General features: G+C 41.4%; 1 long non-coding RNA gene and 1 other non-coding gene across 2 annotated transcripts in view; both read right to left on the minus strand.

Moving 5' to 3' along the window:
• LOC139186819 (uncharacterized) overlaps positions 1 to 21,995 on the minus strand; it is a 112,022-nt gene that overhangs the window by 46,079 nt on the left and 43,948 nt on the right. The gene's annotated exons all lie outside the window — the stretch shown is intronic.
• LOC139187020 (U6atac minor spliceosomal RNA) lies at positions 5,421 to 5,546 on the minus strand. Its single transcript, XR_011570726.1, has one exon. It is a non-coding gene; the product is annotated as a U6atac minor spliceosomal RNA (small nuclear RNA).

The raw sequence follows: 21,995 nt of genomic DNA on the forward strand, positions 1-21,995 counted from the left end.
TCCCATCACTTCATGGGAAATAGATGGGGAAACAGTGGAAACAGTGTCAGACTTTAGTTTTTTGGGCTCCAAAATCACTGTAGATGGTGAGTGCAGCCATGAAATTAAAAGACGCTTAGTCCTTGGAAGGAAAGTTATGACCAACCTAGATAGCATATTCAAAAGCAAAGACATTACTTTGCCAACAAAAGTCCGTCTAGTCAAGGCTATGGTTTTTCCTGTGGTCATGTATGGATGTGAGAGTTGGACTGTGAAGAAGGCTGAGCTCCAAAGAATTGATGCTTTTGAACTGTGGTGTTGGAGAAGACTCTTGAGAGTCCCTTGGACTGCAAGGAGATCCATCCAGTCCATCCTAAAGGAATCAGTCCTGGGTGTTCTTTGGAAGGACTGATGCTAAAGCTGAAACTCCAGTACTTTGGCCACCTTGTGTGAAGAGTTGACTCATTGGAAAAGACCCTGATGCTGGGAGGGATTGGGGGCAGGAGGAGAAGGGGATGACAGAGGATGAGATGGCTGGATGGCATCACCAACTGAATGGACATGAGTTTGAGTGAACTCTGGGAGTTGGTGATGGACAGGGAGGCCTGGCGTGCTGTGATTCATGGGATCGCAAAGAGACAGACATGACTGAGCGACTGAACTGAACTGAACTGAACTCAACATACAAGTAGGTACATATTTTTATGTGTATCCATATATACACATGTGTATATATATATATATATATATATATATATATATAATGTGTGTATATACGTGTGTGTACAAGTACATGTGTATACACTGTGCTGTGCTGTGCTAAGTCGCTTTAGTCGTGTCTAACTCTTTGTGACTTCATGGACTGTAGCCCACCAGGCTCCTCTGTCCATGGGATTCTCCAGGCAAGAATACTGGAGTGGGTTTCTGTGCCCTCCTCTAGGGGATCTTCCTGATCCGTGGATCAAACCTGCGTCTCCTATGTCTCCTGCATTGGCAGGAAGGTTCTTTACCACTTAGCGTCACCTGGGAAGACCTTGTATATACTATATAGATACAAAAAATTGTACAAATACATATATATATACTATACAGATACACAAACATTTATAATAAAGGAAATATCACAGATGAATAGAGAAGGCAAATATATGTTTCATTATGGTATGTTTATATATAATATGCTTATACATACACACATACATATAATAAGGTGACTTCATATAAGTCAGAAGTACTTTTTCTGTAAATCATCTCTTTTTGCCATATGTTTATTAGTGCTGACAATCTCTTTTTTATGGTATTAAATAGCTATTATAGTTATTGTCAAGAACCACGCAAGGTCCAAGATTCTACACTAATTACAAGCCAATATGCCAATCTGTCACTGTTTCATGAATGCTGGCAGAAGACACGAGAATCCTGGGTCAGAAAAAGAACTTTACTCCTCATGATAGAAGCAGTAGCCAGTGTGCCAGCACCCTGCTTGTGTGACTTCTCCATCTTCCTAAAGGATGAGGGGAAGGACTCAGCCTGGACGACTGCACATACAGTGGGCAGAATTTATAGAAGAACTCTGAGATTGGGATCCTCTTCACTTGAAAAGTAAGAAGAAGGAAGCCTGCTCTTTCTGTGGGTGGAGATGTTACCTCTTCCCTCAAAGTAGCTTGCTGCAAACCCAAGCCTGAGAGCTGGGCAGAATAAAGCATGGCCAGGCCAGGACCTTGAGTTCTTGGCACATCCGCCAAGAATATGCATGGATGCTTAGGGCTGTAGCGGATCTTCTCTCACAAAAGTTGTACATGAGTGTTCTTGGGTTTTCAGGACTTGTATTATATGCAGCAAATTTGTTGAACTCTTATTTTGAATGGTTTTCAGTTGATTCTTTTGGATAAAGTACAATCATTATTTCCTTTGTACATATTTTTTAATGGTATGTATCAGTGTGGTCAAATAATTGTCTATTTTATTTGAAAATATATTTTTATAGTAGTATTTATATTACCGTATAATGTTGCCATCATCTGTTTTATATATGTTCTTTGAACTTGGATTCTTAGCTCTTTGAACAGAGGCTGAGTTTGTGCCTCTTTGCAGCCCTGGTATCCTGTAGAGTGCCTGGAGTGGGCCAGGATAGATATGGCTGAATGGATGGATGGGTGGATGGATGGATGGATGGATGGAGTGATGCACATATGACTGCAGCTTTGATCTACATCCTCAGTATATCTAAGAACACTTCTTTCTTCGGCAAACTTGTTCTAAACAAATTCTCTACATTTTATTAGATTGTTTATAGATAAAGGAAAACAACAGCATGAGTTTTTGAAGTGTCCTGACAAAGATGAATTGATTCATTTGACTTTAACGAAGACTATAATGTTGGATGGGGCCAATAAATATGAGTCCTCACATTTGCTTTTATTTAATAAAACTATGAAACAAGTTAACAACTTTAAACACCACATTCTTTTTTTTAATTTGATTTATTTATTTTAATTGGAGACTAATTACTTTACAATATTGTGTTGGTTTTTGCTAAACAGTGACATGGATTAGCCACGGGTGCACATGTGCCCCCCCATCCTGAACCCCCCTCCCACCTCCTTCCCCACCCCATCCCTCTGGGTTGTCCCAGAGCACCAGCTTTGAGTGCCTTGCTTCACTCATTGAGCTTGCACTGGTCATCTATTTTGCATATGGTAATATACATGTTATATGTATATTATATATACAGTATACATGTTATATGTATATTATGTATACATATAATGTATCATGTCATTGTTATTGTATTATCATACATATCAATGCTATTCTCTCAAATCATTCCACCCTCACCTTCTCCCACAGAGTCCAAAAGTCTGTTCTTTACATCTGTGTCTCATTAAAGCACCACATTCTTGGCTTTTATTCCCTGACTACCCACAACCTTTAAATCAAATGAAGGCTTAAAGGGCTTGTCCCTCAAAGAGTTTACAATTTGCCTTAGCCTAGAAGTACTGTGCATTGTCAAAGTGGATTCTCAAAAGTGTAAATATGATCATGTCACTCTTCTCTTTAAGGAGGAAGCACACACACATCTTTAAGAGGCTCCCTTTTGCCTTCAAGATACTGGCAAAGAGCTTGACAAGAAATCAAAGACTCTCTGATCTTCCCACTTCTCAAGCTTTGCCATTTAGCATGGCACACCCCCAAACCTAAGCTTCAACAATGTCAAAATGATTGGCGTTTCCCAAGTAAGTCCAGGACCCCAGGCTTTTGCATACCCTGCTTCTGTCTGGAACATCTTTATGTGTGCCACTTCCTGGACACTATTTAGTCATCTTTCAAGATTTATTTCAAATTTCACATTTCACAGAAAGCTTTCCCTGAATACTTCTCATGGAAAATTCACCAGGCTCATTCTTGCATCTCCATCGAACTTAATCATACTCTGTTTGAGTACGCATAATATTTTGTTGCAATTACTAATTTGTAAACCTGTGCATTCCTACTATGTTCAATTCATTATTTGGCTCTGGAGTCTAGTTCAAGACCTGGCATATGGTAGGTATGTTTAACTGTTAGTTTCTCCCCTGCCCCATCCTTCTCTTTATGGCCAATATATTATTACTGGTGAGAGCATTCATGAGCAGTCAACTCAGAGACCTAACTCCTGTGAAAATACATGAAGAATTGGCATTGTAAAGTAGCTTAATGTGTTCTGTTAATGCTCTTCAGCAACCACAAAGTCAAAAGGAAAGGCTTGATATGTTATATGTGACAACACAGGTCCTAGGAATATGGGGGAGGGGGGAACATGTGCCCACATATATCACAGGACGTAGAGAGTTGGTGATGGCACAAAAGCAGAGTCTGTCTTGGGTGTGCCTCTAGATACCTCCTGGAGTATGAGGGGCTGATGGCTCAACTGAGTTCCTCTCTGGAATTTGTCATCATTCTGATGGGTCATCCCTGTTCCCGAGCGTCTCTGTGGGACTGGCTGAGGATTTCCTTATTACCCCAAAGAACTGCCTTCAATAGACTTCTGGCTTAAAAATCTCCATCTCAGAATCTACTTCCTATAGAGCCCCACAAAAAAAAAAACCAGAGGACTTACTATGTGGCAGAACTTTCTTTTGTGAGCTCATGGAAAGTGCCCTATATAAAATATTTCTCAGGACTTCTTTGGAGGTCCAGTGGTTAAGAATCTGCCTTGCAATCAGGGTGCCATCCTTGGACAGGAAACTAAGATCCCACATGTCGCAGAGCAACTAAGCCTGTAGCTCACATGGTAAAGCCTCTGCCTGCAATGCAGGAGACCTGGGTTCGATCCCTGGGTCAGGAAGATCCCCTGGAGAAGGGAAAGGCTACCCACTCCAGTACTCTTGCCTGGAAAATCCTATGGAGGGAGGAGCCTGGTAAGCTACAGTCCGTGGGATTGCCAAGAGTGGGACATAACTGGGCGGCTTCACTAAGCCTGTAAGCCACATCTACTGAGCCTATGCTCCACAACTACAGAGTCAATGCAACAAGGAGATCCCACATGATGATGCAATGAAAATCCAGTGTGCCTCAGCTAAGACCGAACACAGCCAAATAAATAAACAATTTTTTAAAAATAAAGTAAAATAAAATTAAAGTACAAAATAAAATATTTCTCTGGTCTTTTTGTGTTACTGAAGGTTTCGGGGTATTTTTTATTCTATCTAAACACTTCTGGGAGTGATATCTGAACTCCCTATGACATAAAACAACCAAATGAATGAACAAATGGACCTTGTGTTTTCATTTCGTTTCTTTTCTATTTATCTATTTATCAACAGTATAAATCCAAATGATAATTTCAATTCAACATGAGTGAATCAGTGCTAAAAAAGAGTGAGCTGAAATACTTATCACCAAAAAAATAAAGAAACGTGATTTTTTTATTAGCTCATGAACTTTTATTATGAAGTAAATATACAGTGTTTAATCCTGATTTTTTATTCAGTTATTAAAAATAGAATACAGACTCCCATTATTACCTCTGTGTGTCCCAAGAATAGACTCTAAACTCTTCTGTTTTATTTTAAGAAATAAGTAAGGAAGAAACAGAAGCCAAATGATGATGTTTCATCACCAGGACCTCCATCTGTGATTATCACACCTATAGGTGAACTGAAATAACCCGCCAATATAAATGAATGTGCATGCGTTCTTTTTTTAATTAATTAGCTTATTTTAATTTAATTTAAAAGCATTACAATATTGTAATGGTTTTTGCCATACATCAATATGAATTGGCCATAGGCATACTTGTGTTCCCTCCATCCTGAAACCCCCTCTCACATCTTTCCCCACCCCATTCCTCCAGGTTGTCACAGAGCACCTCCTTTGGGTGCCCTGTGTCATACATCAAACTCCCACTATCTGTTTTACATATGGTAATGTATATGTTTCAATGCTAGTCTCTCAAATCAAAAAAACAGTGGTTAGCTACCACAAAGTAGGTGGCAATGCCTTAACCACATGCGTGTTGTCAAGCCCGAGAGCCTCTTCCAACTTTGTCAAAGGAAGTTCTCACCTTTTCTCCTTTCATACAACATGCACGTGTTCTTTTAATTGATTAATTAAGCTCTCTTTTTCTTGACATGGACTGGTTCTTTATTTAAACCAGTAAAATATCAAGGCCAGATCAGTATCAACTTGTTGACTGGCTTCAATATTTGAAGTGCCAGAAGGATAACAAAGCTTTCTGCAATGGCTTTATGAAACTGTATTGATAAAGATGACTTTGGATGAAGGTACATTCCCACTGGCACAGCCAATTTAGAGCAAAAGTGTTAGGTAGCAATTCTCCACTGTCTTTAAAAAAGTTACCTTCTTTACCCTTTCTGGGTTTCCTTGGTGGTTCAGATGGTAAAGAATCCACCTGCAATGCAGGAGACCTGAGTTCAGTCCCTGGGTTGGGAAGATACCCTGGAGAAGGGAATGGCAACCCACTCCAATATTCTTGCCTGGAGAATTCCATGGACAGAGGAGCATGGCAGGCTACAGTCCATGAGGTCGCAAAGAGTCAGACACGACTGAGCAACTAACACTTGAGAACTTGAACCCTCTTTCTAGAATCTTAATTCTAGAAGGACCCAGTACAGTTCTACTATTGTGCCCTTCCTTTCTTTCTAGGATGACAAATTAGACGTGGAGGCATGTCTGGGAGTCTGTAAGAAATTCCCAAATCATTGAAACACCTAAAAAGTTTTGTTTTGTTTTTTATAAATACAGATGCAGATTCATGTCATTAGACCTTCTGACTCCTCCACAAGTCTGGGGTAAGGCCCTGAAATCTGTATGCTTAACAAGTACCCTCGGGGCTTGGGATGATCAGCTGGATTTGGGAACCACTAATCTATGAATTCATTCTTGTCAAGAGTTTAAAACTTCATGATTAGCCTTCTCAGAGGATTTGCCTTTTAAGGAGCATCTTAGAGAAAGGCAGTGCTTAACTGAAAGGAATAAATCAGAGCAAAAAGTGGAGAGAATGTGGGGAAATTGGACAGTCCATGTCCAACTTATCAAATCAAACCCCACAGAAATCATCTTACTCCATCTGCCCTTTGAGGTTCACTGAGGTCATTTGTGTCTGTCTCAATGTCCAAGATAAAGGAGAAATGGAAGAGAATAGCTGCCTCTCTTCCCTCCCTGGCAGCTCCCTCTTCCTCTTTATCCTCATCCTTTATTCTCCCTTCCTCTCTTTCATTTCAGAGATTTGTGTACTAATCCTTTCTTTTCCAAAAAAGAAAAACAATCATCACAAGATGCTATAATTTATAAAGGCATTCGAAGGCCAAAATTAAACTAAAGCACTCAAAATTAAACTGTATACATAAGGACAGAGAACCTAAAACAGCTCAGTTATAAAAGACTGCCAGAGGAGGCGGCAGCTACTTCCTCATGACTAACCCCAGACAAGTGGCCCCCATGCTCTGAAATTTCCTGCATGTGTCCTCTCTGCCCACACTCTGATGCAGGCAAACAATGCTAGGTCTTGGCACCAGTTGTTAAAAATAAACTGGGAGCTCTCAGAGGAAAGACAGTCTTCGCAGGGAGACACACCGTGAGGGCTTGAGCAAAGAAACTCTCCATCCCCAGCACTGGGAAATATCTCAATGGGCACAACTGGCCCACCAGTCCCCAGGAGAAACCCAGCCTAAGATCGTTGCTTCTGAGCCTTTCAAAGGAGCAATAAAGAAGCAATATTGTCAAGTTCCCTCTGTGATATTCATTTTTTATCTCGGGATTTTAAGGAGAGACCACACCAGCCCTGATGGGGGTTAGGAGTCAAGCACCTGTAATTTTCTTGCATTTGACACATGGGTTCAATAAAAGTCCCGGCAATTTTCTGAGGATATTTTTCTCTGCATCTTGAGCTCATGGGTAGTTTAAGGGAAGATTAATCCAAGGGCTTGCTGTATTATACTTAACCTCATTAAAATATTGCTTTGGAAGACATGTTTAATACCCAGGGATCTTACTGATCCTCTTTATTAAGCCCTTTAAAGGAACTCCTTAAACAGTGAGCAGAGCTGAATATTACAGTTTTCATTTAAGTTCAAGCTTCACTTTTCTACCAGGGTGCTTACCATCAAGGTTTGGTGATCCCTGAGGACATTGACACACAGGCTCTGTAATCTACATGTTATCCTGGACTTTTACAAGGATAGAGAGATGGGAAGGGTCTGTAGGAAGACAAAAGTAGCTGAATGGCCCTATCTCTCTCCTCAACCACACTAAGTGTTCCCACAGGATAGAACCCAAACTAGCAGAAGTTTATAAAGCACTTATTAGGTAAGCAATGTTCTGACTTATGTAAACCAACAATGTTTTGAGGTGGATGCTATTGGTAATTCTGTTTTACTGATGAGGAAACTGAGGTGAGTAACTTGCCCTGATAACTTGCCTGTGAGCCATGAAAAATTAACCACGTGGTCATTCATGGTGGTTTAGTTGCTAAGTCATGTCCGACTCTTGAGACCCCATGGACTGTAGCCTGCCAGGCTCCTCTGTCCATGGGATTTCCCAGGCAAGAATACTAGAGTGGCTTACCATTTCTTTCTTCAGGGGGTCTTCCCAACCCAGGAATCAAACCTGGGTCTATTGCATTGCAGGCAGACTCCTGCATGGCAGATGGATTCTTTACTGACTGAGCTACAGGGGAAGCTCTGTAATTCAGGGTATCACCAATTCATCAAATATCCCCCATGGCCCATCCAGCGCTGAAAGATCTACCTAGCTTGTTGTTGACATGTCATCCTTCCTTACTGAACTCCAATCTCTTGCCCCTGTGGTCCCTTTTCCATCTTAAAACCACAGGTGATCCTGAGGAGTGTCAACACCTCCCAGAAGAAAGGACTTTCCTTGCCTTCAGGAGAACCTGCTCCTTTTCTGGCTTTTTCCTGAGTCATCTTGAACAAATCTGAGCCTCCATACTCTTATTTTCAAATAAGATTGTTATGAAGCTCCAATGAGTTATGACTTTGAGAGTTCAGTGACAGCACGCTCAGTCGTGTCTGACTCTTTGAGACACTAGACTGTAACCCACCAGGCTCCTCTGTCCATTGGATTTTTTAGGCAAGAATACTGGAGTGGGTTGCCATTTCCTTCTCCAGGGGATCTTCCTGACCTAGAGACCAAACCCAAGTCTCCTGCATTGCAGGCAGATTCTTTACCTGTTGAACCATCAGGGAAACCCCAACATACAGGAAAAACCAACTGTAAATTGTAAAATGCTGACCAACATTGGTCATAACTATCAATAAAAATGTAAGACATAATTCAATAGCCATGAAAGAAAACACAACCAGTTCTGACACAGTCAATATATTTGGTACAAAATCAGGTTATGTTGATAGTTGAATAAGGTAATAAAACAGGCTAAAATATAAATATATTCCTAGGACCCTGAGTCAGTAATATTGAGAGCAGGTAATGAATAAATCTTTGTCATCATCATAAGTTAATTCTGTATAATATTTTATAGCTTATAGAGCTCTTTGGTGATGGTGTTTATTTTATTATATAAAATATTGTCAAGTGGAATGTGTGAACCAGGAAAATGATTGCTATGGGCAGACATGTCCAGATAAATATTCACTGCAGTGGCCTAATTACAGCTCCTCAGGGCCTCCTGAGCCCTTAGAATAACCTGATTGACTTTTTGAAATGTGAAGGGAAGGGAATGAGACCAATAGAGGAATCTTAGAAATATTTCACCCATTCTCACTCCAAGTCTTCATTTTCAGATGTTTTTATGAGAGCGTGGTCCTCTAGGAACTGTGTGTACTATTTTCTATTGTCTGTGTAACTCACCAGGCTGAAAATAAAAATATAGACAGTTCACACCTGGTTTCCCAGGACCCTTTAGCTGTGGACTTCAGGAAGCTTCTTCTCAGGAGAAGAGATTTCTTTGAAGGATCCTGGGAAAAGAAGATTCCCTCCATGATGGGAGTAGTATATGTTTTAGATGGCATAGGCTCAAGTCTGTTTTTTAAAGAAGCCTCTTGAAGACCTCTAAGGCTTTGAGAGAGCAAGGAACAGGGTGGCAAGCATGTTGGTTAGGGTGTTTTCATCTGCAAATAATAGAGCACTCAACTAAAAGTTATAGTTTAAACAATATAGATATTTATAATGTTACATAATAATTAAATATGTATGGTACATAATAGGCTCTGTAGAAGTATTAATTGTCTTTATTGCCAGGAATAGCAATAACAGTTACTATTGTGCACGCTTGTCACTCAGTCATGTCCAAATCTTTGTGACCCCACAGACTGCAGCCTCCCAGGCTCTTCTGTCCATGGAATCTTCCAAGCAAGAATACTGGAATGGGTTGCCATTTCCTCCTCCAGGAGACCTTCCTGACCTATGGATCAAACCTGCATCTCCTGCAGTGGCAGGTGGATTCTTACCACTGAACCACTTGGGAAGCCCAAAGTTACTGTTATTACTATTAAAGCTTCTGCCTGCAATGCAGGATACCTGGGTTCGATCCCTGGGTCAGGAAGATCCCCTGGAGAAGGAAATGGCAACCCACTCCAGTATTCTTGCCTGGAGAATCCCATGGACGGAGGAGCCTGGTGGGCTACAGTCCACGGGGTTACAAAGAGTTGGATACGACTGAGCGACTTAACTTTCACTTTCACTTTCTTTCGCTATAACAAGTAAGTCAAGGCAAGGAAGTTCCAAGTTGGGTGCAACAGCTCATGAACCTGGAGCTCTTCTTTGTGTTTTGACACCTAAAATGTGACATTGATGCCTCCCCTCATGACCTCAAAAAGGCTGCAATGGTTCCAGAGGTCATATGTTGACAAATCACATTCAGAAAACAGAAAAGGGATGCTTCCCATTTCTAGGAAGAAAAGCCTTTTTTTCCAAACCCTTATCAGACATTTCTTCAGGTTCCATGGGTCAATATTGAGTTACTTCCCTATATGCTAATTGTAAGGAAAACTGGGGAAAGAGTAACTGGTGTTTCCAGTGGTAAGAGAAGGGCTTGTCCAATAAAGAAAGGGCGAGGAAAACTCCTGGAAAGGCCACCCATTATATTCGGGTAGCTCTCCCACTAGAAACTGCTCAGAAAGTGTTGGAGAGCTATCAGTTCCTGTAAAACTGGGCCTTTTTTCAGAGGTAGTGAATTTCTAGAAGAAAAAATCTACTATTGGACAACCTGAGGTTGGCATGAGGAGCTTTATAATTTGGAGTCCATCTTTTCCTTTCTGCCTGTATTAGGAAAAGGCATTAGGAGCCTGAATGGAGGGTGTCACTCACTCCCCTAGCAAGGGATCATTATTACAGGAAAAGAATTCCTTGGGAAATGGCAACTTTTCTAATAGAAGCTCCTGTAAACAGAGCAGACCACTTCCATCACAGCACTCACCTGAGCCCATCACACAGACAGCCATGCAGGGCAGCAGGACCCCAGAGAAGAGGGACTCGGCAGAATTCACTGTTACTGGAGGACAGGGAATGATCAATGTCCAGCAGCTGTGGGAATCCTTATGACCACACCTTTCAATGTCTCTTAGCCTTATAAGCCCCGATGTTCAGAAAAAAAAAAAACAGTGCCAGCTGCTGATGAAATGGAAGAAATACATCAATCTCTAGATGAAAATGTTGTTCTGCCAAGTCATTCCACTGTGGAAATGACTGAATATTGAGGCAAGCTGGTTCAGACAGGTGATTTGAGGAAGCAGACATTAGGGGTTGGATTCCTATGGCTCCAGGGTGAAGTACTACTCAAGTTTATTTCCACAATACTCGCCCTTCAGGGGTGTTTATCAGTGATTAGTCTACAGTCAGGCTGAGTGTATTAATGGAGAGTCTAGACCTCAGGGAGATCCAGGCAAGCAGCCGACCGAACGTGAACCTGAGTGCCAACTACCACTATGTAGGAAGGACTAGTTCTTAACCGGCGAACCTGGCTCTGGTTAAGAACTAAGGCTCCACTACCAGGTTTTACATCAAGTCTCACTTCTTAATGACATATGTGTGAACTCTGACCAATTACTTAACCTCTCTAAGCCTTAATATCCTTACATACAAAAAGAAATAATGCTTATACATACCTTCCTTAGAGTGTTGATGAGAGGATTAAAATAATTACATATACATTTCTTAGACTAGTACCTTGCATATGTAAATATCAGTGACTCATTATTAGAGGGCAGGTGAGAAGACCTATAACTGGTCTGAAATCAAATAATGAATAACTGACTTGATTAAGGTGAGTCAGTTAACCTAAGGACACAATGCAAGCAGATGGGAAATCTTGTGGCAGGGCGGGGGGGCGGGGATACAACCTTTTTTGCCCATGATATAAATTAATTTTATTCCGTTAATTGGGCTTTTGTAAGGCTACTTACTTCCCTGTGTTGGAGATGAAGGTCAAACATCTATGGAACAATTTGGAACATTTCTGAGATGTGCAGGGCAAAGAAGCTGAGCTGGAAAAGGTTGAATCAGTTGCAGAGTTGATTGCAATTCCTGCCAACCTGAATGGAGACAAGGCATGTGTGCTCTTTAACCTCCCTGATGTTTTCTTGAGAAACAAGACCTGTGTAATGTAAGGATGCACGTGGAAAGGAGGACAACAAGGAACCTGTGGAACCTGAAGGTATTGGAAAGATGAGGCAACCCTGAAAAGGAACGAAGCTCATGAGCTGGGAGGTTGTCAGGAGATCCAAGGCAATTCTAAATCTTGGTTACCTTGTCATGCCCTCAGCCCCTGAAGTCCATAGAGTTCTCCTAGTATAATGAGTCAGCATTTTACTCTCTCTCTTTTTTACCTCTCCCAGTGTGGCAAACAACTACCCATGGCATCTGGTTTCCACTTACTTATCACTCTGGTTTCCACTTATTTATCACTCTGGTTTACTCAAGATGTCTGCTTACTCATCATTTCTCTTGTTCATGATCCTTCATGGCCCATCTGTACTACAACCTTACTGGCTTCATTGTCTAGGTTTCATTTCAGAAATTCAGATTAATCCAATTTAATCCTCATCATTCTGGTTGAACAACATTCTTGCTCCACACCTCATAGCTTATAGATTGTCCTTGGCCTGATGGCCACATCTGGTCTAGTCAGCCAAGGCCAAGAAGACAAGCCAATGTCTTGGCCAAGTCACATTGTGACAGGAACATATTTGCCTAAAGAACTGCCTAGAATGTTTCTTCAATGAGGAAGGAAGATGGCCTCTGAAAGAGGACCCTAAACTTTAGAGGCACCCTGAAGCTTGGACTAAACTCTGCAGCAAGTTTCTCAAACTAGAAACTAGATCTAAGTAGGAGGAAATCATCTAAGATCTTTTAAATTCAGAAAAGGCTTGAGTTTTTGTGCAAAAAGGACTTTAGCACTTGACTGAGCATAAAAGTACCTTCAGAGGGCCAGTTACACAGACAAAACCAGACAATACCAAATCAAGCCACCTCAGCACTGGAAGAGAGGAAAACCTTAATTTGGTACCAACTTTACATTAGAATAAAGACCTTTGGGAGTTTAGTGAAGCAAGTTGATACTTCTATTGGGATAGGAGATAACAAAGCTATTTTTGTTGTTGTTCAGTTGCTCAGTCACGTCTGACTCTTTGTGACCCCATGAACTGCAGCACACCAGGCCTCCCTGTCCTTCACCATCTCCTGGAACTTGCTCAAACTCATGTCCATTGAGTTGGTGATGCCATCCAACCATCTTATCCTCTGTCATCCCCTTCTCCTGCCTTCAATCTTTCCCAGCATCAGGGTCTTTTGCAATGAGTTGGCCCTTCACATCAGATGGCCAAAGTATTGGAGCTTCAGCTTTAGCATCGGTCCTTCCAATGAATATTCTGGATTGATTTCCTTTAGGATGAACTGGTTTGATCTCCTTGCAATCCAAGGGACTTTCAAGAGTCTTCTCTAACACCACAGTTCAAAAACATCAGTTCTTCAGTGCTCTGCCTTTTTTATAGTCCAACTCTCACATCCATACATGACTAATGGAAAAACCATAGCTTTGAATAGACAGACCTTTGTTGGCAAGTAATGTCCCTGCTTTTTTCAAACACTGTCTAGGTTTGTCAAAACTTTTCTTCCAAGAAGCAAGTGTCTTTTAATTTCATGGCTGCAGTCACCATCCACAGTGACTTTGGAGTCCGAGAAAATAAAGTCTGTCACTGTTTCCATTGTTTCCCCATCTATTTGCCATGATGCGATGGAACTGGATGCTACAATCTTGGTTTTTTGAATGTTGCATTTTAAGCCAGCTTTTTCACTCTCTTCTCTCACCTTCATCAAGAGGCTCTTTAGTTCTTCTTCTCTTTCTGCCTTAAGGATGGTGTCATCTGCATATCTGAGGTTATTCAGAGAATTTATTATTATTGTGTCATTTTTCCATATATATTTTTATTGGAGTGTAATTGCTTTACAATGTTGCATTCATTTCTGCTGTACAATGAAGTGAATCAGCTATATGTACACACATATCCCCTCCCTCCTGGACCTCCCTGCCGCCCTCCACCCATCCCACTCATCGGGGTCATCACAGAGCACCGAGTTGAGCTCCCTATGCTATACAGCAACTTCCCACAAGCTCTCTGTTTTACACATGGTAGTGTGTATATGTCGGAACTGCTCCCAGTTCGTCCCGCCTTCTCCTTCCCCATCTGCGTCCACAAGTCTGTTCCCTGTGTCTGTGTCTCCATTCCTGCCCTGGAAATGGGCTCCTCTGCACCACTTCTCTAAATGAATGGATAAAGACGCTACGGTATATATATACAACGGAATAGTATTTCATATACCTTAAATGTTCTTATTTATCACTTTTTAAATCTTCATGTGTGAAAGTTACAGTCTGTCTTACCAATGCTGAGGGACAGATCAAGGTACGGGAAGAGAGATACATGCCCAGGGTGAGAGTCACCGGGAGAAGGCAAATCTCAGCACTTCTTGTCCTTGTTCTTGTGTCTCTTGTCCTTGAATTTGTTCTTTGGGGGGTCTTACTTGTTTGGGGTTTTGTTTTATACAGCCAAGTGTGACCTAATGGAGACATGACAACTAAGTGTACTGTGTATCTTGAATGGGATCCTGGAACAGAAAAAAACACTAGGTGAAAACAAAGTAAAATCCAAACAAGCTATGGATTTTAATTAATAATGTATCCATATCAGTTCATTGGCTTCCCTGGTGGCTCAGATGGCAAAGAATCCGCCTGCAATACAGGAGACCTGGGTTTGATCCCAGGGTTGGGAATATCCCCTGGAAAAGGAAAAGGCTACCCTCTCCAGTATTCTTGCCTGGAGAATCCCATGGACAGAGGAGCCTGGTGGGCTACAGTTCATACGATTGAAAAGAGTCGGGCATGACTTAGTGACTAACACACACTCGTTGGTTCATTAATTGTAATAAATGCACCATGTTAATGTCAGATGTTAATAAAAGGGGAAACATGGTGTGGGGTAGGGAGAGGCATATGAGAACTTCCTGCTTAAACTAGTTGCTCAATTTTTCTGTAATTCCAAGACTATTCTAAAAAATAAAGTCTCTCTCTCTCTCTGGATATATATATATATATATATATATATTTAAATATATATATATTTTTAAAGACCCATTTCTAGCATTATATATATATATATATATTGTATATATATATACAATATATATATATATTGTATATATATATACAATATATATATATATATATAATGCTAGAAATGGGTCTTTATTTATATGAGTCTTTATATATTTAAATATATATATATATATATTTAAAGACCCATTTCTAGCATAATTTGGCTTCCCTGGTGGCTCAGATGGTAAAGCGTCTGCCTACAATGTGGGAGACCTAGGTTCGATTCCTGGGTTGGGAAGATCCCCTGGAGAAGGAAATGGCAATCCACTCCAGCACTCTTGCCTGGAAAATCCCATGGAGGGAGGAGCCTGATAGGCTACAGTCCATGGGATCACAAAGAGTCAGACACGACTGAGCGACTTCACTTTCACTTTCTAGCATAATTTAGACACTTATCTAAACACTTATCCAGTTCACTTGAATGGTGTGTGATTTAAGACACTGCAAATACTCCTATTTGAGGATAAAAGATGAATTATGCAATGAGAAGAGGACTGTTAGAGAAAACATCAAGATCATCATTTGTTGGGCCACCATTTGACCTCATCAACCATCAGTATCCAAACTGTCATCCTTTATTCTTCAAAGTGCAACCTTAACTTACTAACAGAAAAACTTAATCAGGAGAAACAGCAGGTTGTAATTCTAATGCCATGACTCTGCACTTCAAATCCTCATGTGGGCTACTTAACTTAGGGGAAAAAAAAAGAATACAAAGTGTCAAACAGGTGGTACCTGATGGAGGGCTGGAACAGGACAGTGAGTTCCTCATAATGAGAAAGCCTCTAACAAGAGCTATTTCAGATATAATCAGCTCAGGAAAGAAACTCGGCAGAACAGAATGAACATTCTAATTCAATTTATATTATTATATTGATGATGCATTTATATAGTGCTTTTTGTCGCCAAGGCTGTCAAGCACATCAGGCTAAGTTCTGCACAACAGAATTCAGAATATTGAAAGGAGAACTGCCCTGTAAAATTCCTCACCTTCAAAAGTCTTTCAGGAAACACACATAAAAACACACATTTTGGGGTAGACATGACTTAGGTAGGAATTGCAGCTGCCTCAGGAGAATGTTTATCAAGATTTTACTTCTGGTGTTTTCCAGCTTGCTCTTGAGAGAGAACAGCCGCCCCAGTTTCCCAGTCGTTGTGGCCCAGGTTGAAAAAGTAAAAGCTCTGCTGGGCGTTCCACACGCTGGCGAGTCTCTCACGGGGCCGTGGACGACGGTGAAGTGATGGCAGCCCACGCAGAGTCCACCAGGGCTGCCCTATCCTTTTGCTTGTTTCCGAGGATGCTTTTCTGTCTTTATCAAAGTTATCGCAATGAATATAAAGTATCTACAATCCTGGGTTAAGAGGCAATCTTAGTTAACAAGTAAAACAGAAAATTCCTAGAAGTTCTAAAAGTCATAAATGGAAGAGTCAGACCAGGCAGGAATGGGAACTGGAGGGGCCGAAAGCAAAGCTTCGCCTTCCGTTCCACAGCGTGTCCCTCGGCTCTCACCTCCGTTCCCCTCTGGCATCTGCCTTCCACCCATTCCCTCTCTGCAAACTGCCTTTCAAGCTTATTCTGGGCCTCTCCGCTCTGCCACAGTTCCGTTTACGAGTGGCTTTGGCTGGTCCCAGCGCTAACTCTGGATCTACCCAGCGTGGCTTTTCAGTTTGACACTATGTGGCTCTGCCTTTCAGTGTCTCAGCTCCAGGGCCCCAGGGGGAATGTCCGGGATGGATGGGCTCCATCCACCTCATCCAGGGACTGAGGGTAAGAAGAAGGTAGTGGGGGGAGTGGGGTGTCGAGGAATGAAATGTGAGATGGCAGGAATTGACTTATGGGTGTCAAGAGTGTCCCCATCTCCCCTTTAAAACTCGATTTATATTATTATGCTATTAACTTGTATTCCTTATAGAAAAATAGACAACCAAGATAGGCAAACATACCTTTAAATACTTCCAATCCCAAATAGGCTTCCCTGATGGCTCAGTGTTAAAGAATCTGCCTACCAATGCAGGAGACTCAGATTAAATCCCTGGGTCTGGAGGATCCCTTGGAGTAGGAAATGGCAACCTGCTCCGCTATTCTTGCCTGGAGAATTCCATGGCCAGAGGAGGCTGGTGGGCTACAATCCATGGGATTGCAAAGAGTCAGACATGACTTCGTGACTAAACAACAACAACAACAAAAATTCCAAATAGAACTATTGCAAACATTTTGGCACAACTTTTCAGAATTTAAAAAATGCTGTATTTATATGTATGAATTCATATACATGTTACTATTTTTAATAAAAACAAGATCACTTTATACACACTACTTTAAAATCTTCTTTTTCAGTTAAAATTATATGTGAGTATGTTGAATATATATCCATGCCCATGAACATAAATCAATAAATATCAATGTTAACTGCTGCATGATATTCACTGGATATGCCATAATGCAAACAGGAACCACCCGTTGATACTTCAGTGATTTCAATTTCTTTCTTCTTATTAACAGTAATACTCTAGTCAACATCTTTATATGTCTGTACAATGTTCTGAAACTTGCCTGAAACTTTGAAATATAAATACTTTCAAGTAGATTTGCTTGGGTAGAAGACATAGGACATATGACCAGAGTATTTTGCACAAATGTGGTTCTGATATACATTTCCATGGGTACTCTATGGAGAAGGAAATGGCAACCCACTCCAGTATTCTTGCCTGGAGAATCCACTCCAGAGGAGCCTGGCGGGCTTCAGTCCATGGGGTCGCACAGAGTCGGACACGACTGAAGCAACTTAGCACTCATGCATGGGTACTCCATCCATATGATGTACCAGTTTCTCCATATCCTGAGTATTATCATTCTCTTTACCTCCGTTTCTCCTTAATTGACTTATTTTTCCCCTAATTTGCCATCCATGTGGCAACTCCTTCTATAGTAATTTAGGTTAAAGGTCCCTTTAGACCAAAGGCACCACATCTGACTCTCCTTGGCCAGATGTTTCATTTGAGAGAGCATTATTTTTAGCTTGATCTTCCTCTTTCTCACTGTCTTTGTGATTTGCTAAAATATTTGTACTGAGCATCTGCCTTTCCTTTACTGGCTTTCTTTCTCTATTTAAATCCAGAAGTATAGTTTTCTTTCTCTATTTAAAGCTGTCAAATATACCATCACCAGGTTTAGCCCAGAGAATTTACTGAATATTTATCTTTGGTCAAATAGCGCAGGCATATCTGCTGAAAGAAACTGACAGCCTGGTAAATTATCTGAGGGTCTTATACTGAGTCAGGCTTTGCCATGATGGTATCTGCTTTTTGTCCAGGGGAAACACATTCATTCCCCTACCCATTCATTTATTTATTCATTTATCCATTCATATTTCCCAAGGAGAATTAAGTTATAAGTCTCCAGACTTTCTTAGGGAAGACTTTTTTGATTGACTCATCTTTATATAAATCTTTTAATATGACATACTTTACCAACAAGGACAAATGAGAAACAGGTAAGTATGCAACAAATTCATGTGATCAATGACAAAATATTTTAATTATTTTTAATAAAAATAAAACAAATCCAAGAAAGATAAAAAGCCCAAAAGAATCATCTGTAACTATATGATTCAAAGGTAATCAACAGGAGAGTCACGTTTATTATCAGTTTCTGAATGTTTGCTGTTGTTGCTATTGTTGTTTAGTCACTAAGTCGTATCTGATTCTTTGTGGCCCCATGGACTGCAGCACACCAGACATCCCTATCTTTCAGTATCTCCTGGAGCTTGCTCAAGCTCATGTCCATTGAGTGGGTGATACCATCCAACCATCTCATCCTTTGTTGTTCCTTGTCCTCCTGCCTTGACTCTTTCCCAGCATCAGGGTCTTTTCCAGTGAGTCAGTTCTTCGCATCAGGTGGCCAAAGTATTGGAGCTTCAGCCTCAGCATCAGTCTTTCCAATGAATATTCAAGGTTGATTTCCTTTAAGATTGAGTGGTTTGATCTCCTTGAAGTCCAAGGGACCCTGAAGAGTCTTCTCCAGCATCACAGTTCAAAGGCATCATTCTTCGACACTCAGCTTTCTTTATGTTCCAACTCTGAATCTTCATCTTCAACATAATCCTGAATAATAGCTGCCAAAGAATCACTTCCAAAGGCCTTCAGGATACAATTGAAGTATTATCATTCAGGATGCAATTGAAGTATTATCAGATACAATTGAACAATCTTTAAACTGGCAGTTTATACAGAATGAATGATAACCACTGGGATGCAACAACGGTGAATACCTGGACAGTGTTAGAGAAAGGGGCGGGGGGGGGGGGGAGAAGAGAGAGGGAAAGGAAATAAGGTAAGATCAGGGAGAAATGGAGAGGAAACAAAAGGAAGAAAATATCCACAAAAGAATGAAAATGACTGTTGATTTATAAAAGCAAAGGAAACAATATAGAAGAAGGAGAGGCAAGGAACCAGCATCAGAGCAAATCCTTTCATAATCAGGGTTCTTTTAAAGGTTGCAAGTGATAAAAACTCGACGTGAAGTAGGATACACGAAAAGCGAAAGATTATTTAGACACACACTCGTGTGTTTCTAGCAACCAATGAGAAGATTAAACAAACAAATCCATGCAGAGTTAAGCTGTGCCTCCCAAGCAGCGGGAACCAGGGACTCAAACCCACTAGGATTCTTTTAGCACATCTCTTATCCTTCTTTTTCTCAGTGTATCCTATCCCACTGCAGACTCTCTGATACCATGTAATAGAAAACACAGCCGCCCCAAATTGGCGGGCTTCCTATCCCAAGTCTCCCACAACCTGAGAGAAATTCACTCTTTGTTTCTCCATTCCAGTTAGGAAAATCCCAGGAATTAATTTTTGAGTTTCCCATTTTGGATAATTTGTACACACCTGAACCAATCAGCTGTGGTGAGATGGATGATATTAGCTAAGAACGAGGTGACTCCTTCTAGAACCATGTAGCTAGAGTGGGAGGAAAGGCAACTCCCAAGAGCGTGCATGCTAAGTCACTCAGTAGTATCCAACTCTTAGACCCATTGGGCTGTAGCCACCAGGTTCCTCTGTCCATGGGATTTGTCAGGCAAGAACACTGGAGTGGGTTGCCATTTTCTTCTCCAGGGGGTCTTCCAGGTCCAGGGATTGGACTCGCACCTTGTATGTCTCCTGCACGGCAGGCAGATTTTTTATCTGCTGAGCCATGCTTTTGTGCTAAGTTGCTTCAGTCGTGTCTGACTCTGTGTGACCCTAAAGACTGCAGCTTGCCAGACTTTTCTGTCCATGGGATTCTCTAGGCAAGAATACTAGAGTATGTTGCCATGGCCCTCCTTCAGGGGGTCTTCTGGACCCAGGGACCAAACCCACATCTCTTAGGTCTTTTGTATTGACAGGTGGGTTTTCTACCACTAGCGCCACCTGAGGCATCAGGGAAGCCAGTTTCCAAGAGTGGGGTTATTTCCAGAAGGCTCTGGACAAGCTAGAGATGCTACTGTTCTCAGAGCATCGAGATTTCAAACCATTTGTAAGCAGTGTGAGAGATAAGAGCAGATCACAGTAGCTTCTTGTTTCCCAAGAAAGTGTAAAACAAGCAGGCTCGTCCATGGTTCATCCCACCAGTGTCTGATTTGGGGGCTCCATTCAATGCCTGACAGTAACCTCCACAATGCTGGCATAGTTTCAAGAAATATTGAGCACCCAGAAAGATGGGTCTCTCCAAGGCCAATGTAAGGGTTTTCTTTTCTTTTCTTTTCTTTTTTGGTAGCTGATTAACAACGTTGTGATAGTTTCGGGTGGGCAGCAAGGGGACACAGCCATACATACACATGTATCCATCCTCCCCCAAACTCCACTCCTATCCAGGCTGCCATATAACTTGGCGCAGAGTTCCCTGTGCTATACAGTAGGTCCTCATTAATTACTGCTATACACACAGTCATGTATATATGTCATCCCAAGCTCCCAATTCATCCCACTCCACATTTCCCCTCAACAAATGGGCAAGAAGATCGAAATAGACACAGCACCAAAGAAGACATACAGATAGCCAAGAGGCACATGGAAAGATGCTCAATCATCAAGACATGTAAGTCAAACCTACAACCAGGTATCACCTCACACCAGGCAGAATGGCCATCATGAAAAATTCCACAAATGATAAAATGCTGGAGAGGATGTGGAGAAGAGAGAATCCTCTTACGCTGTTGGTGGGAATGTAAATTGATACAGCCACTATGGAGAACAGTATGGAGTTTCCTTAAAAAACTAAAAATTTGAGCTACCATATGTGTTTTCTTATTCAAGAGCTTTGCACAACGCTCAAAACTTTTGAAACGGATCCCCTATTATTATAGTTCATGAGTGAGCCAGACCAGTAGAGGGCATCAGTGAGGCATGGAGGGTTGGGGGAGGGGCACCACGGTTGCTTGGTAACTCCCTTGTGTTGAACTTAAGCCAAAGCCCCAGGGACTGAGTCATGAAGACATGGGAGAAGGGGTAGGGAGTCAGGGTAACTTGGGAGAGGAAGGGAACCAGCCTGTGAGTCAGGTCTTCACTGGGAAACAAGAAGCCCTGGCCTTTGGTGGCATGACTCCAGGAGTACTTCATCTATCCTCAGAAAATGCCACGTGCCCTGGTTTTGTTTTTTTGTTTCTTCTTCCTTTTTTCTCCATCTCAGACTAGGCTTTTGTTTCCCCCTTCATTTATCTGGTATTCTTTGAGTGACAAAAGTAAGAGTTTGCTTCAAGGACATTCCAACGGTCTTTATTATCCAACTTAAAAAAAAAAACAACAGGCAATCACTGTAGTCCATCTGTCCTGCTGAATTATAAACTCCAGGAGAGCCAGGGATTTGTTTGATATCATCTGTACTACTCTCTCTTCTACCTTCCAG

This window comes from Bos indicus, chromosome 14 (genome assembly GCF_029378745.1).
Source record: "Bos indicus isolate NIAB-ARS_2022 breed Sahiwal x Tharparkar chromosome 14, NIAB-ARS_B.indTharparkar_mat_pri_1.0, whole genome shotgun sequence".
Taxonomy (NCBI): domain Eukaryota; kingdom Metazoa; phylum Chordata; class Mammalia; order Artiodactyla; family Bovidae; genus Bos; species Bos indicus.